The sequence below is a fragment of the Thamnophis sirtalis genome, unplaced genomic scaffold (assembly GCF_051295495.1).
Source record: "Thamnophis sirtalis isolate CommonGarterSnake01/CBP01778 unplaced genomic scaffold, rThaSir2_p1.2 scaffold_9, whole genome shotgun sequence".
NCBI lineage: Eukaryota > Metazoa > Chordata > Lepidosauria > Squamata > Natricidae > Thamnophis > Thamnophis sirtalis.
In genome coordinates, this window is record NW_028261389.1 from 2481942 (window position 1) to 2487373 (window position 5432).

The window sequence follows — 5432 nt, forward strand, 5'->3', positions numbered from 1 at the left end:
CAAATTTCATCAATGAACCCGTCAGGATGTTCTGACCCGAATTTGCTACTAGTGGCTGGGCTGAGTCTTCAGAACTTGAAAGTAACCTGGGTGTGAGCTCTCTAGGGTTCAGAGAGTCGTGGGAACGCGGCCTTTGCAGGGTTTCCACCCACCTTCCCCCCCAGGAGTACATCCCACTCGCTTTCTAATCAGGGCATCCCCACCCAATTCCACGCAGCCAGACCCACATCAATCCTGCGAGGAGGTTTTTTTTTTAATCCTAACTCGTAATCCGAGAAGGATTAGACCAGGGCGCTGCGCTCCCGGACGGTGGGGGGCAGGGAAAAAAACAGGACTACTGGCTGGGCAGGAATTGAGGGGAAGGGTCCCCCCTCCCTGCCTGCGAGGAACAGCCGAGCACACACACACACACGACTCATCCCAGGTTTGTCCCCCCCAGCACGGAACACCTGTGGGAGGAGACCCTGCGCACCTCCCTCGGGCGGAAAGGACCCGGCCAGGAATTGAGGTGAGGGGGGGTCTCCATCTCCCCTGCCCTCGGGGAAGAGCAGAGCCCCCCGACTCATCCCGGGATTGCTCCCCCAGGCACGGAATACCTGGAGGGGGGGAGACGTTGCGCACCTGCGCGAAGGCGGAGCCAGGCGCCCGGTGGGAAGGGAGAGGAAGGGAAGGGAGGGGCGGGCAGGGAGCCCGGCCGAGTTCCGGCTCAGCCCCCCGGCCCGCCTTACCTGGGCCCGGTGAGGTCCGGCGGGCTGGCTCCGATCCTGGCCCGGCCGCCCTTTATACAGCCTGCGCTAGGCTGGCACCTCCTCCGCGCCCATCTCGGTGCCCACTTACCTGCTGGCGTGGCCGGCCCCGCGCCAGGTAAGGCGATCCGACGACACCTGAGCCGGCCAGGTATCCGGTGTCCTAGCCGGGCTGAGCACGGACGGAGGGGGGGAAGGGGCCTCCTGGCCGGGCGGGGCCTTTTTAAAAATTTACGCGCCCCCCGCCGCACATTTTCCAAGGGGCTCCGGCGCCCCTCCCCGCCGCCGCCTCCCTTTGTCCAACGAGGAGGAGGAGGAGGAGGAAGGCCAGCCAACCAGCGGTGAGGAGGGGGGGCGAAAATGGCGGGCGGCATCTGGGAATCGACCGCCCCCCTTTAAGGAAAGCTCCCAGCGCCTATGACTTCAACCAGGCGCCCTCCGGCTGCGGATAAAGGGGAGCCCATCCGATCGCCCCTCCACTCGCCCCCAGCCCCATCCTTAAAGCCTTGAGGAGGGGGGTCTAGTCTCTGTCCCGATTCTTGCATCGGGGCCTGTACAACCTGCTCCCCCCCCGCCCCAAAATTTCCTGCTTTGCTCAAGCGACAGAAGAAGCGATCATCGCCAAGCGGGCGCCCTCCAGATGCACCCAGATACCTCCTATGCACACCTGGAGGGCGCCCGCTTGGGGAAGATCAAGAGCCGCTCACCTATCTAGGGCGGTTTGGGGGGGAGATGGGAGTTGTGGTTTTTCCATTTGCGAAGGTTTCCTCCGCCCCTTGATCGAACAACCGTTTATAGTCGAATTTTCTATTTTTTAACACGACGATCTTCAATCAGAATGGAGCTGGAAGGGACCTCGGAGGTCATCTAGTCCAACCCCCTGCTCAAGCGGGAGATCCTATACTATTCCAGACGAATGACTGTCCGGTCTCTCTTTCAAGATCGGGTCTCTAAGGAGCTTTTCAGGATCGTTAAATTTTATTCACGCACAACAACCCAGGCCTCTCCGAGGGGATTTCTCACAGGTGAATAACCACGAATAATGGTCTGTTCTTAGGACGGCTGCTCGCCCAGTCAGCCAGATGTTTCCGACCCGATGTGGCCTTTGAGGTTATTTTAGGATGTTTTCTGTTCACCACCAAGTCAAATCACAGCTGCTGCCAGCTGTTTTTGCCTTCAACGTAAGTTTCCCCCCCAAGAATTTAGGATGTCTTAATATAACAGTATCTGTGGGAATCCAAGCAATTTTGCAATTGACAGATTGAAATATTGTCAACGCCCAATATTTTTTTAAGGGCTATTCAAGATTTTTGGGGCGTGTGGCACCCAGGAAACTTCAATTTTTCGCCCCAATCTTTCAACTTCGATTTTCTGATCCTCTCCAATACTGTCTTTCGATCATCACAAAATATTGACGCACAAAAGACTAATAAAAAAATAAAATACGTCAATTACCTACATTTTTTTTGGGGGGGGGGGTGTTCCTTCCCAGCTAGGCACTATATTTCTCCATCAGTGACAACCGGCAGCTAGTTGTGGGTCGGACCCACCCCGGCCTCAAAAGAAGAGCGGGGCCCAAGCTAGCTTCCTCCTCCACCGGCTTAGCGTACACGTGTTTTAGTTGGGGGCGGTTTCTCATATGCGTGTCAGCCTCCTTACCTTGGAAAAATGAGTGGATTATAGCAATCCCAACCACCCCTCTCGATTTTGCGCTCCGGCGAAGGAAGCTTAGTCAGGGTTCTCCATATGAAAAGGTCTGTGTGTGTGTTTTCACACGTGCTGGGAGCGGTCTGGGGGGAGAAATAGCTGTTTGGAAAGGAGGGCGAACTGGGGACTCCCCGCTTCTACAGACACGTGTCCTGCGAGTTTATTAAATTTTGTACTCCTCCGGGACCCTCGTTCGTCCCCAATAAACCGTGATTTAATGAACTGACCGCGGGAAATCCAGCGCCCCCCCCCCGCGATGACTCCGCTCCCGATTTATAGCCGACCCCGTCGGCCTCAATGGGACTTCAGGCACCCATAGATTTCAATCTCTCTCTTTTTTAAACTTTTTTTTAAATTAACCATTAAAAAATCAATGTCTACATAAAGAATGCGTTTTTCTGGGTACATTTAATCTTAAGAAATAGCAGCCCTCATAATAATAATGCCATTCATAACATTAATAACAACCACGTAGTAATAGTAGTATTGGCTTATCCATGTTAATAAAGCTTCCCTGTGTTAATTAACCTTTCTTTGAGGTTTCTAACGTCTGGGATTTCAAAGCTCTCGAGTTGTCATTTCTTGTGTAAAGTTGGCTGCTTCACACGTGTCTTGGAGGGTTTTCTTAAACCAGCATCTGCAAGGGGGTGGGTGGGTGGATGGGAGAAGAGCCAGTCTTTTAACAAGAAGGGAGTCCCTTGGTAGAATTGGGCGGCTCTAGAAATAAACTAATAAACAAAAAGGAAATAAACAAAATGAAATAAGAGAATGAGATAAAATGGAGAATACAATAAAATAGAGAATACAATAAAAGGGAATAAAATAAACGAAACGAAACCAAATAGAAAATAAATAAAATATAATAATGACTTGAAATGAAATAATATAATGTATTTGAAATGAAATAAATATAAAATAAAATAAATGAAATGAAATGAATATAAAATAAATGAAATGAAACAAAATTAAATACATTCTCTCTCTCTCTTTCTCTTTCTTTCTCTTTCTCCCTCTCCCTTTCCACCTCCCTCTCTCTTTTTTCTCTCTTTCTCTCTTTTTCTCTCTTTCTCTCTTTCACCCACTCTCTCTCTTTCTCTTTCTCTTTTTCTCTCTTTCTCTCACTCTCTTTCTCTCTCCCTCCCCCTTTCTCTTTTCTCTTTCTTTCTCTCTCTTTTTTCTCTTTCTTTTTCTCTCTTTCTCCCTCTCCCTCCCTCTCTTTTTCTCTTTCTTTCTTTCTTTCTCTCTCTTTCTCTTTCTCTATCTCTCTCCCTCCCTCTCTCTCTCTCTCTTTCTCTTTTTCTCTCTTTCTCTCACTCTCTTTCTCTCTCCCTCCCCCTTTCTCTTTTCTCTTTCTTTCTCTCTCTTTTTTCTCTTTCTTGTTTTCTCTTTCTCCCTCTCCCTCCCTCTCTTTTTTCTCTTTCTTTCTTTCTTTCTCTCTCTTTCTCTTTCTCTATCTCTCTCCCTCCCTCTCTCTCTCTCTCTTTCTCTTTTTCTCTCTTTCTCTCACTCTCTTTCTCTCTCCCTCCCCCTTTCTCTTTTCTCTTTCTTTCTCTCTCTTTTTTCTCTCTTTCTTTTTCTCTCTTTCTCCCTCTCCCTCCCTCTCTTTTTTCTCTTTCTTTCTCTCTCTCTCTTTTTATCTTTCTCTCTCTCTCTCTCCCTCCCTCCCTCTCTCTTACTTCTATAGAAACGCGTCCAGGAGGCGACCAGAATAAAAAACGACCAAACCAGTCGGATCACTTGGCCGAGAAAGACGCCCCTTCCTCCCCCTCCCCCCCGGAGGGGGGATCGGATTGCTAAAAGCCTGGCCTGGCGGGGAGGATTAAAGCGGAAAAGCTTCAGACCTGGGGAGGGGGCGAGGGAGGGGGCCCTGCTGGAAGCTGAGCAGGCCGCTGGAGGGAAAGCGGGCGAGTGGGATTTCCAATCCGTCTCCCAGCCCCCCCAGATCCTTCCTAGCTGGGTCCCCGGCTGTTGAGGGATTTGGGGTGGGGGAAATCTCTCTCCTCCTTTTCCTAAAGACCCCCGGGGTCTCAGGTACATCGGCACGAAATTTTTACGAATTTGGCAAGGAATGGGATCCTTCCTTGCACCTTTTAAAATAAAAAATAATTATTTTGCTGTAGCTTTTTAACGGTTTAGCCACCGTATAAAACGTCGTTTGATGCGATGGTGGTTTGTGAGACCCTCAATCAGCCAGATGTGGAGACTGGATGGGACCTTTTGCATCCAACCGCTGGACCCGGGAGAGGCAGAGAGGGTCGCGCGGTGGTCTCGTGGAGGATACAAGGGTGGCCGCCAGGACAGCTGGAGGTTGAGGCTGGAATTTGGGCGTTTTTAATTATTATGTTCGTTCCATTTCATTTTCGTGAGTTCATTTGACAAATAATAAATATTATGTGCCTGGTGGATGTTTTTATTGCTTTCGCGTGTGTCTGTGTGTGTGTGTGTGTGTGTGTGTGTGTGTGTGTTTTAAAAAAAATGGGTTCTAATTTTAGAATGATCAGGCCGCCTGGAGTCCCTCCGTGGAATTGGGTGGCTCTAGAAATAAAATGAAAATAATAAATAAAATGAAACAAAATGAAACAGAGAATAAGATAAAATAGAGAATACAATAAAATAAAATAAACCCAAATATAATAGAGAATAAAGTGAAATAGAGCATACAATAAAAGAGAATAAAATAAACGAAACGAAATATAAATAAAATATAACAAATGAAATGAAATAATATAATATAATTGAAATGAAATAAGTATAAGTATAAGTATATTTTATGTAAGCCGCCCTGAGTCCCCGCGGGGAAAAGGGCGGCCTATAAATATTAATAAAATACTAAATACTAAAAAAATACTAAATAAAATAAATGAAATGAAATAAATATAAAATAAATGAAATGAAACAAAATTAAATAATCCTCTCTCTTCTTTCTCTTTCTCTCTCTTTCCATCTCTCTTTCACTCCTCTCTTTATCTTTCTCTCTCT

The 5432-nt window shown here is 47.9% G+C and overlaps 1 long non-coding RNA gene across 1 annotated transcript; it reads left to right on the plus strand.

Annotated features, from left to right (window-relative positions):
• Positions 1–612: 612 nt before the first annotated feature.
• On the plus strand, positions 613–4856 carry LOC148043992 (uncharacterized). The gene is made up of 3 exons (XR_015697638.1): positions 613–864; positions 1584–1771; positions 4138–4856. It is a non-coding gene; the product is annotated as an uncharacterized LOC148043992 (long non-coding RNA).
• The last annotated feature ends 576 nt before the right edge of the window (positions 4857–5432 follow it).